The sequence below is a fragment of the Astatotilapia calliptera genome, chromosome 9 (assembly GCF_900246225.1).
Source record: "Astatotilapia calliptera chromosome 9, fAstCal1.2, whole genome shotgun sequence".
NCBI classification, from domain to species: Eukaryota; Metazoa; Chordata; class Actinopteri; order Cichliformes; family Cichlidae; genus Astatotilapia; species Astatotilapia calliptera.
Genome location: NC_039310.1, coordinates 16,358,473 through 16,370,711, shown reverse-complemented (window position 1 = coordinate 16,370,711; position 12,239 = coordinate 16,358,473). Strand labels below are relative to the sequence as shown.

Sequence of the window (12,239 nt, the reverse complement as noted above, 5' to 3'; positions counted from 1 at the left end):
GCAGTGTTTAAATGCTTACATATACACACAGTTACTGTCCCTCCACACATACGACTCGGTTCTGTTTCTATGCCGCAGCTTTGTTTACTTTTTCCCACCGAGGCTTCTAGACTTCTGATTGGCCAACATTTCGGCACGGTTAGGAATCTAGCGCCACCTGCTGCTTTGGCATGTTCATAGCAGCGTTTTCCTTCATTTCTGCCTTTATGTGTGGACGGGATTATTTTTTAAAACGAAAACCTCCGTTTTCAAAAATACCCGTGTACGTGTGGACGTAGCCTCAGTCTCTGACTGGAAGCGCTAATTCGTCATTCGGCTTTTGTCAGACTAAAGTAACTGTTAAAAGTGTTTGAAAAGCTCAGCTATACAACAAGGAGAGATTGAGAATTTCCTTTTAGTTCTCAGTTTATTTGATATTGACAAAAGTTAGTCAGTTTTGTCTGTTCTTCTGTAAAACAAACTAAGATTTATTTTTAGAATTAATATTTTGTTTCTAAGTGGAATTGACAATTTAGTCTGTTTTGTTTGTTCTATTTTGAAACTTAAACGCTTTAGCGGCTGCCTTTTGTGTAGTTTGCAATATTTGCCTTTATTTATCTGAAAAAGTCTCATGTTCCTTAAGTACATCTACCCTGTTGAACTTATTATGGGAAATAAATATTTAAATAAAAACAAGCTGCTGATTATTTCACATTTTACTTGTGAGCAACGGCACATTTAAATCTTACAAATATAGTTATTTGGCTTATATCGTGATAGATATCGTTATCGCCTGAAATGAAAAAAACATTGTGATATGAAAAAATCTCATATCGCCCAGCTCTAGTTAAAAAACAAACAAACAAAACAAACAGGGGAGTTCTTCCTTCCTACAGTTGCCAATTACTTGCTAATAAGACAAGTCTGATTTTCAAACTGTAGAATTTCCTTCACTCCCTCATGAAGCACCTTGACATCTGTTGTGAATGAGCTCTATATAAATAAAAGTGAACTGAAATTAATATCCAGTATTCGTCACGGGAAGGAAAGACACACAGAAACTGAAAAAATGAGAGCGAAACTGACAGTAGCGACATTGTCAAAGGACTTGCTCATAGTTTGCTGTTAAATCAAAATTTTGACACAAATTAGCACAAACAAAGAGAACTTGTTGGCAAAGTGAACCTTTAATGCCTCCATACTGGAGACCCTTTGTTGTTAGTTCTTTCAACGCTATGTAGCTAGCCTTCTAGCCAAATTGTACTGACGCGTGACATAGTACAAGGACATATGCATTAAAAAAAATTAACATAATTGTCCAATAGATCAGTTCCAATCCTGTATATCAACTTATCTGACAATATATGATGAGAAAGCATCTTCAGAACTTTCTAGAAAGCCCACAAGCAGTTTAACTAAAAAGAGAAACCATATCCAATGTGGTTTCTCTTTCCAGTCCACATCGCAAATAGATGAGATGATTGATTTGAGTTCATTTAATAACACAATGAAAACAGTCTTGAAGCACAGAGGGGATAAATTCTCCCCCCCCACACACACTTCTCCTCTTGGCGTCAAAGCCCTCACAGCTTTTTCACCAATCATCTCGGCCTTGCTTCAGATACCTCTCCTCTGCCGTTACACCCTCTTCTCTCCCTCTGCTGTAAAAACCTGGCCATTACCCCACAGCTCATCCCTCACGCCCACCCAGGACCTGTCACATTGCTGTTTCCATGACAACACAAACGCAGAGACAGCAGGGTGAGATGCCCAGCAAGACAAGGCATATAGATACCAAGGGGAGGGGTGCACCATGTCAAGAAAACACTCACAGCATGTGATGGATAGATAACACAGCATAGGTAAATCTGGTACATCTAACCTACCTACAAACAAGAGCCACTTTAAGGTAATAATTCCCCAGTGGTCACTGTAAACTCTGTTAAAAGCAAAGAAACACACTGAATTAAATGTGCACACTTGAAAACAGACCAGCGATACATTTCAACATTCTCATAAATATGAAGCTGCACAACTGTGAGTGTGACTGTTGTCTTTAAAACATTAAAGCCCTCAAGTAAGTCAGAGGTCTGTGGTGATGGTCAGAGCGGACTGTGCTAAGCAGCAGACACATGGATGTCATCTTCCAGCCTGGTTCAAATGAGTCAGCTTAACAATGTTAGCAACTGTGTGTAGTAACAAGAGGAGTAGTTTTGTTCACCGCTAAAATGTGACATGGTTAAAAAGGCTTCTGATGTCATTGTTTAAATACTTGTGTGTTAAAATTAACCCAGCATTATCATTGTTCACCAGATTGCTCATGGGTCACAGAGGTACCATATGACAGTGGTTCTCAAACTTTTTTTGCTAGGTCCCCCTTTGTTTTACAAGAATAATGTTCGCACACGCACAAACACATCCTCCAACCACACACACCCCTATTTTGCTCCATTGCGGTTTATTTCACACCTCAAACATTTAGTAAACAATTAAGCAAATACAAGTAATCTGCAATAAATTACAGGTAGTAATAAAATAAACTACTAACTCTGTTACGCTACGTCCGCACCTACACGGGTATTTTTGAAAACGCAGCTGTTTCGTCCACACGTAAACGGCGTTTCGAATCACCGAAAACTGCATTTTTTTTTTAAAACTCCTTTTTTGCGTTTAGGTGTGGACGAGGAATACAGAGTTCGTCATGCAACGTCAAAGGTATGTGCCTTTTTTCACGTCACGCTGTGCGCCACGTTATTGTTTACATGAGATGAATTGCAGAATGGCAGATAGAGACAAAATGCTGTTACTGTTAATCTGACTATCTTCAGTTTTTACACGCTTACATACACACACAGTTACTGTCCCTCCATTTACAAAGGCAGAGGCATCATGGTGTGATTATTTTACGTGTAGTTGTTTTTTTCCTGTGTAATAATATTCAACATTGCTATCAATACATTTTTCCAAAAATGTCTCTCTGTGCAAAATGGGTTTAAACACATAAACAGCTGTGGGATACTGTTTGTCCGGGATTTGAACCGGGGGAACAAATTGTGGCAGGATCAGCCTGATATTATATGTATCCCGCTGTACTTTTACTGTATAAAGAGCTAACATCTCCAAAATGTCAGGAGTAGTTAGTCATTATGAGAAGTGTTTGTGAACTAAAAATCAAGAATGTGGGATACTGTTTGTCCGTGATTTGAAGAGCCCAGCGCTACTCCCGACGAAGGGAAAGCCAATTATGCAGGGGAGACCTACCTCGGCACTTGTGCCGGTGAAATCAAAGGGCAGATATGCTTCACCATATTTTCTAGTCTGTGGCTTAGAATGAGGTTGGTTTGGAAACATATTCAGCGATGCTTCATCTCCTGCTTTACGTTTGTGTGGGAACCCCGTGCTAGCAGTGTCCAAGCCCCCCCTTCATACCGCGCCCCCCTGCAATGGCTCTGCGCCCCCCTAGGGGCGGGCCCCACACTTTGGGAAGGTCTGCCATATGACAAGGCTGATTTCTCCAGCAAGGCTTTCCCTGGAGGGAGATCCAAGTTCTGCATAATTTTCCTTTTGAAATTCCTTTTTTAGGCAACCAACAACCCCAGTGACCATCAGTTAACTCTCCAAGAAGACTAAAGAAACCAACTACAATTAAAAACTGTAAACTCGAACTAGAAAGCAGCTTACAACTACCTCTTAACAATCTTACCAAAACATATACAAGTGATTACTGTCAACAGATCATATTAATAACTCAATAAGTCATCGACTGCAACTGGGTTTCGAATCCTAGACACGAGTCGTCAGTCACTGTTTATTTTACTAAAACTAACTGTTATTTGAATAGAACTTTGGTTACAAGTCTAAAATATACAGATTTGCTAAGATAAACGTTAATGTACCAATAACTAGTTTCTGTGTGTCCAATGCAGCGTCAATCAGAACCTGTTGATGCTAGTGCTGTCTTTCCCCTCTCTTGTTAAAAACACATTTGTCTGAACACATGTCAGGGTGCCAGATGTCAGCTGTGAAACTACCCATGGCAACATTATCCGAGCGTCATGTTGACACATCTCTCTTTGCTGCATGCCTCTCAAAGTTTAGTTAAGAATTTATGCGATTGTTTAGCTTAATTGATCATACTGAATTACAATCTTCCATCCCCTAAAATGCGAAGCAGTAATTTTGCCAGCATCTGAGTGCTACCTCTCCTTTCAAATACCAATGGACAAAGATTACAGGAAGCTTATGATTTAGGAATTCACCTGCGCATGTGGTATAGTTATTCACACTGTACAAATAAAGTAAGATAAAATAAAATAAAACTGAAAACGAGCTGAGACCACAGGTGACCACAGTGATAAGAGTTATGGCAGGCAGACCCTGTGACAGGACTCAAACTTAACAGAATCACATATTATTATTATTGTTATATATTATTTTACTGTCTTAACAGCATTTATAAATTGCAACATGACCACAGACATCATTACAGTTTTTTCCCCCCACCAGGTCTAACAAAACTGTTTATAGTGCTGTGGGAGGATTTTCTTTACAGGTTAATGGAAAACTTAGCTTGCCAACTTATCGGTCAATAAAAACAATGTGTATCAAAAAAATAATAATCTGGTTTCAAAAGACTATATTTTTCAAAGTAACAGACACATAAGCTTGCAGTAAGTTGTAAAAAATATGGCTAAATATACAGTTTTACATACAAAACTTTCAATTTTCACATGTTTTCCAAGCACATCTGGCATCACTGCAGCCACTGCTACCTACCAGCAACCACGTGAAACTCACAAATCCCCTCTTTCTCAACAGTACGTGTTTCAAAGGCTAACCCGTGAACACCCACTGATTTAAAGCACTTTGAAATTGTTTTATACTTTTTGATACACCCTGTATCTAAATAAATAAATCGATCATTCCTTTACCACTGTCAAAGTTGTCTTCATATGCCCTGCTTTGCCTGACAAATATTAAATTCCCTAAAATTCAGTTATATTCATTCACAGCCAAAGATGACATTTTGAATGAAAGTCTGTACAAATCACTAAACACACAAGTTGCATGCAATTCTATAATTGCACTGAAATCCAAAATAGACCCATTACTGGGGTTAGATATTAGTCCAGCTGTGATAATGGAATAATAAAAAATAAAAAGCCAAGAATTGGCAACACAAATGCAGCAGAACAAAGGTCAAGCTAATACAGTATCACTTCGTGTGACACAAAGCAACTCACAATAGGACAAAAGTCAGCACGTATATTAGGAGGGGCTTATCTCCAAGTTCACAGCAACATATTGGCTTGATTTAGGAAATTATGAACACACGGTTAACAGGCAGTAGGACGCCACAAGGACCTTAAGGGCAATATACAAAAAGTCTGTCACCAAGTGAGACAACAAAAAGAAAGCAAGTATGCAGGAGAAAGGCTTGATTCTGAATCATGTGACGTGACCAGCACGTCTGTGCCACACACCTGTTGCTGGAGCTGCAGTTTACAATGCGCTCAGGCTGAGTTCTCCTTTTAGGAAACGCCCATCGCACAAATAGTGCCAAGTGAGTGTGAGAAAACTTCCACCCAGTTATCCTTGTATAAACATCCACATACTTGCTTACATGCTTGTGTGAATCCCAGCAGTCATTCTTTCACTCTGTTCAGTGAAAGCTATACAAAAATATTTTCCTTTTTTCTCTTCCCCCCCCCCTTTCTTCAGTAGTCTAGTATGTCTCCTCTTTTAAACTAGACAAAAAGCATACAGGCATCTAACAACAGCGCTGGAAAGCAGGTTTGCCTCTGAATAGGACTGCATTCCTTTAACCAGTAGTGGGCTGTCACATACACGTCATACAAGAGATCCACACCCCTTATCTAATACAGCCTGAAAATTTAAATCGGGTCAGCTCAGGAGGACATCTTTACTTTCTCACAAGGACGAACAGTTTAATCTGCCTCGATCCACCACACACTGAAATACCTGAACAATTTTCTTTCTGTGCAAACTACAAAGTCAACAACTTCTATGCCCTGGAGATTAAATGCTGTTCAGGCTTGCAAAGAGGGATACTTTCAAAGTGGTTTACACACAACACATGCATACATGGATGGGGGGGTTGAAAAAAAACCCCACAATAAGTTAAAGAAATACACTTTTTGCATATTCCTCTGGTCATACTTCAGATGTATGATTACAAGATGCATGCAGACATACATGCACAGCAGCACACATACACTTTTCTGTCTGTTACATCTTCTCCAGAATTTGCATATGACTACTGTGAGATCTGACAGACTCCCATCTCATCCCATTTCCATATAAGCAGTGAAGCCACAGTCAAACCTGCAGCTGGACAGCATGTCATGTTAAATCTCGTATTGGTGATGTGACAAGCCCTGTGCACCATCAGGTGGGGAGAGGGATGCAATAGAAACTGCTCAACTGGTTCCACGGGATGCGCTCCTGCAGCATTACTGAGAGAACAGTTGACAGACATTGAAATGGCACAAGCTGTGTTGTCTGTATAGTCCAGAATCAGTCATGCAAGAGGGGCCCTTAAAAAGGAGAGTGCTGCACTCCTTCAACACAGGCACAACAATGCAACACACAAGCAGACCCACCACACACACACACACACACACACACAAAAACAAACAGACACTGCATTAATGCCTAAAACTGTATTCCAGATTAAGTTCCTTCCTCCACCAACATGCGACTGGTGCATGTGTGAATCCATGGCAATTTTACCCTTTTAAAGCAAGGCCAAAATACACTACAAAAAAAAAAAACCCCCTCCAATCTGTGCTCGTGTCATGTGACCATGTGTCCATGGGCAACTTTGACACTGACTTAAACTGCTACAAAGTTACAGTTACAAAGCGCTGATTCTGACTGCTGTAACCAAGTCCACGAGTAGTACCGTCAAACACAGGAGAAACATTAGTTTAGAAAAAAAAAAGAAAAAAAGAAATGAAAACCAGCAACAACAAAACAAAAAAGTAGTCTATGCTCCCTAGAGAAAGGGGGGGGGGGAATCGCCAACTTACCTAATGTGTCAAGTAGTAATGAGGCTTGGATAGTACAACAACAAACAACAACAGCCCGCTCAAGCACATGGTGATGGGAACTGTCCTGACTCACGTTTTCTGACAACAACGTTAAAAAAAAGAAGGAAAACATAAAAAAAGGGACTCCAGCCTGTGCGGCTACATCGTTAGCATGCTAACTGGGCTCCTGCTTACCCTGGCGAACTTCGTCCGGTGTTGTAGGCACGGTCTCTAGCTCACTCAGCACAAAAAAAAAAAACAAAAAAAAAACAGACACACACACACACACACACACACACAATGACACATGAAAGTGTTGTGCACTTCGCATTTTCACTTTTTGCCCATTTCACATGCGGCCACCGCCGAATAAAAAGCGGAGCGCGTACGCTGCAGTAACTCCCCGCTTCAAGGCTCGCTTTTTGCCCGTGTCGTCTAATTAAGTTTGCTGCAGAAAACACCACCGATACAGGCGGCGAGCTTAGCCAAGCAGCTAGCGCTTGCTAATTTAAGCTAACGCCGAAGCGAGAGCCTGTGCCAGACAGACAAGACACAACCGAGATTTGAAGAGCCTCTCGCTCCTGCTCAGCGGATTTCACACACAAAAAAAAACATAGAAAACAAAAACAAAAACACCAAGCCGCGTCTCGACAAGGAGCACAAAAGCGTGTGGCTACTTACGATTTAACACTTTTGGCCGTGTCCTCGCTGTTAAATTCCGCTTATCCGAAGCAGCTCTGACCTTCGCGATAGTGAAACAACATTTCTGCTGGCTAACTGTGCCGCCATGTTACTCCTGCTCTGCAAACCAATGCCGAGTGTTTATCTGGCTGGTAGCGATCCTATCCTCCCCCCACACACACGCCACACCACATCACGGGGGCTCCACAGCGCTATGAGCTCGGTTACGACCGGGGGACTCGTGAGCAGTCCTACGGCGATTTACCTGTCACGATGACCCGGCCACTTGCAGTTTGATTGATCGGCGTCGGATTTGGCAACATTTTATCTGACAAGCAGTTACTTTGACGCGCCACTGTGCCACGTCAGTGTCAATAATATTTCAAAAATGTGTTGTACTTTTATGCGCGGATCGAGCAACTCCCCAACTCCAGGTTCACACAGGAAACAAGTGCATTTTTATGTATATATTTAGAAAATATCCTCAGAGCTGTGGTGAAATGGCTCGTCAAGATGTGTGTACATGTAAGGTCATAAAGATTTATGTGTGCCTATAAATGATGTGTGTAAGCACTGTGCCTTGAATAAAACGCCTGGTGAAAGCAGTGTTGGGCTTCCCTTCAACCACAGCCCTAAAAGTGCAATTTCGGTCTGTCCTGGTTAACCCTAGTTTAAAAATCGCTATTACACTCGTCAGATACAGTAAATGCATGAGGGAAATGTACAGCAAGGCCATGATTATTCACCACACTATTCCACTTTGGTGGCTATTTAACGAAAGGGACCTTTAAAAATACTAAAGGGGCTTTAAAAACCTAGGAAATGTGACAAGGCGTTTCCAGCTTATCTGGCTACCTTGATTTACTGTCTGGTCAACTATCTGTGGATCAAATGAGCAAGCAGGCGTTTTCTTTACATTTAAAAGTTGTACAACATCACCTCCCAGTGGTGCAAAGCTGAAAAATTAGGCTTAGAATGGAAATCCCTCGGAGACCTTTAACCCTATTTGAAATACATGGAAATTGAAAATTACAACCTTAGAATTTTTACCTTGTGTGACTTGCAAACCTTTTCATTCTTATGTTGCAAATCAAGTTCAATGAAGTTAACATATAGAGGGCAGTTGTGGCTCAGGAGGTTAGGAGCAGATCATGTACTGACTGCAAGGTTGGTGGTTTGAACCCTGGCTGCTCCACTCGCTTTCATCGGAATGTGAATGTTACACAGAAAGCACACTGAAGTCGATTTTTTTTTTTTTTTTTTTTGGAGTACGAAACAACTGCTTTGTGGTACTTGGTGAAGCTGCTGTAACTCTGTAATAATGTCAAAAAAGAAACTTTGGCTAAACATCTTCAAAGATATGGCATGTGATGTATATATAAAACAAAACAAAAGACATTGTAATTACTATGGTATAACTATGGTGCCCTTACTATTTTTCCTAGATTTTTCTTATTACAATTTATTAAATATTATATTTTATTTAAAAACAATCAGGCCTTTACCACCCGTTTGATTATGTTAATAATAATAATAATAATAATAATAATAATAATAATAATAATAATAATAATCACTTTATTTATGAAGCAGCTATTTGAAGATAAAAAATATATATAAATAAATAAAAACTATACAGAAAAAAATACAACTTAAAAACTGGTAACATAAATATTTCAGAACCAAGAGAAGCGAGAGATGGCATGCCATGATACCCAGCGCCGTCTTCCACTCTCTCACATGTCCTTGACATAGTCAGACATCGTTAGCATACTTACCCAATCATATATATAAAAAATAATCGTCATTTTATGTGTTAATAACAACAGCTGCAATGCTTTCAACAAAGGATATGAATGGTTGCCAGGTAACCTAGACTTTCCCAGCAGCTCTTCTGATGGTGTACCTGATCTTTTCTTTCTAGATGAATATAACATATAACCCCTCTAATCTACTAGCCAGATGTTGGGCGCAGAGAATCCTTCCACCTCGAAAGAATGCACACTCTCGCCAACAGAGAAGATACAACAATCATGTTCACATCATGCTCACTAACAGAGATATTTAATGAGACCAACCCTGAGCAGTGAAATCAATAGAAATAGATTTACTGTTTATCCGCGTAATTTAGAAGACGTCCCAAAAGTGTGTGTGAATCTGTGTAGCTTTATACAGATTTTACTTACAATCTCTTTGGAATCAATTTTGCATTAAAAAAAAAATCAATCTAAAATTGACTGGCCAGGATATAAAGGGTGAGAATCTGAATTAGATCAAACAAAATACCTGAGCTGCAAATAGCTTCGTGTGTGTGGCCTACATATATATATATATATATATATATATATATATATATATATATATATACCGGTATATATATATATATATATATATAACAAAAAAATAAATAAATAAATATATATATATATATATTTATTTATTTTTAATTTATTTTTTTTTTTTTTGAGAAAAACTATTAAAAGAAGGCAAAGCTATTTCCTATATATAAATCATAAAGTGACCATATCCCAGATTTTAGGCATCAAAGACTGCATCAGTTACAGTAGGGATAAACACATTGCTTTTCGTTACCTGTGTATGAAACTACAAACCAAAAAGGCTGGCATGTGGTTTTAACTGTATGAAGAGCATTGGATGTATAGCTTGAAACTGGCTGTTTGAGTGGTAAAATAAGTCATTCCTGTCTTGTATTCAGTTGTAGATTAATTTACACCTTTTTTTATTATATAGGTTTTGAGGGGTCTCATGTTGTCCATAATTTTCTGTCATATAACTAGTTGTTGTCAGAAGCTGACATCCACTCGTGATGGGCATGAACATTATAGTAGTTATGGGCTTTTAATGATTTCTTTGAGGCCAAGACCTATTAACTTCCCGTTAGTGATCGTGATTGACTATAACAGGTTAATTCTCTTTGCCAGCACAAAAATTTATTTGTTTGACAGAAGTTGTTGGATTGATCAATACTCCGAACAATAGGAACGTCCAGTTGCCTCAGTGAACATCCAAGAACGAAAATTGTAGCTTTATTTTTGGCTCAAACAACTGTACATAAATACAAGTTATTTGGACATACCAATGTCATGGTCTGTAGGAAGACCCAAATTATCACCCTCAGATAAGAGGAAATTGTTCATGATGTTCAGGAACAATCACCACCATGAACCACCAAGGGTCAAATCTGCCATGACCTGGAAACTGCTAGAATACCAGTGCCGCTATCCATTGGTGAATCAAGTTTTACATTAAAATGGGCTAAAAGGGAGCTGACCAAGAAAGAAGCCTGTGCTCCAAAATCAGCACCTTCAAGCTTGACTTAAATTTGCAAGTCTACCAAATGTTTTATGGCCATACAAGATAAAGATTGAGTTATTTTGCCACAATGACAAGAGGTACATTTGGAGTAGTAAAGGTGACGCTTTCAAACCCTAAGAACACTGTACCAACTGTCAGGCACAGTGGTGATAACATCGTGCTCTGGGTCTGGTTTGGTACAAGTGGTAGTGGTACATCGAACAAAGTGGATGGAATAATGAAGAAGGGGGACTACCTCCCAATTCTTCTAATTTACCTCAAGTCAAAAGCTAGATGTTTGAAAAATGGACACAGCTGGGTATTCCAACAGGACAATGATCCAACAGCACACATCAAAAGTTGTTCTGGAACGAATAAAGCAGGCTAACATTGTACTTCTACAACGACCTTCCCAAACCCTGACCTCAACCCTATTGAAAGTTTGTGGGCTATGCTTCAAAGTCTGGTCTGTACCAGGAAACCAACCAATTGAAATAAATGCTACCAATTGTGCCAAGAAGAGCGGTCAAATATCCAGCCAGAATTATGCCAGAAGCTTGTGATGGCTACTAAAAGTATATGGTTGTGGTCCAACTTGCTAAAAGACACTTAACCAAAAATTAGTGGGGCTGTATGTAAATATACTTTTGACAATGCGGATTATAGAAAATCCAAAATAAATTTTAACTTGTGCACCCAGTTCTTGTGTGTTTTTTTTGTTTTGTTTTTTGAAGCCACTTATGTCGTTGAATTGTCCAATCCTGGGAAAACAAACCAAAAACATTTAAAAGAAATCATTAAAATCCCCAAATTACCATGAAATTCACACCCATAGTGAGTGGATGTCATCTTCTTACCACAACTGCACATACCTACGTGACAGAAAATCACGACAAACACAAAGCCCCCTTTTAACTTGTATAGTGAAACAATTAGAGATCTTAATTTCGGCGTCTAAAATAAAAGCTTCATACAGTGTTGAGGCATAATTTGTCATAACACTGCCCCCTTCGCATTAAATATCAGTGAAATGAACTATTCTTGATTTTTCACTCCAGGTTCCCAGCAGGTGTTGCGTCTATGTAAGAAGTGATTGCATTCAAACGTTAAATACCAGGCTTCATCTAAGTTATCTCAACTGTGTGCCTCTTTCTTCAAATAAAAACTAAAATGTGTACACGGATAATAATACACAAGTCACAACTCCGAGAA

General features: G+C 39.3%; 1 protein-coding gene across 9 annotated transcripts in view; it reads right to left on the bottom strand.

Moving 5' to 3' along the window:
* ncoa2 (nuclear receptor coactivator 2) overlaps positions 1 to 8,068 on the bottom strand; it is a 60,167-nt gene extending 52,099 nt beyond the window's left edge. For 6 of the 9 annotated variants that reach the window (XM_026179481.1, XM_026179488.1, XM_026179486.1 and 3 more), the window contains exon 1: positions 7,713 to 7,971. The gene's annotated coding sequence lies outside the window, so the exon portion shown is untranslated. The other 3 variants (XM_026179483.1, XM_026179484.1, XM_026179482.1) reach the window with 3 other exon arrangements.
* Positions 8,069 to 12,239: the final 4,171 nt, after the last annotated feature.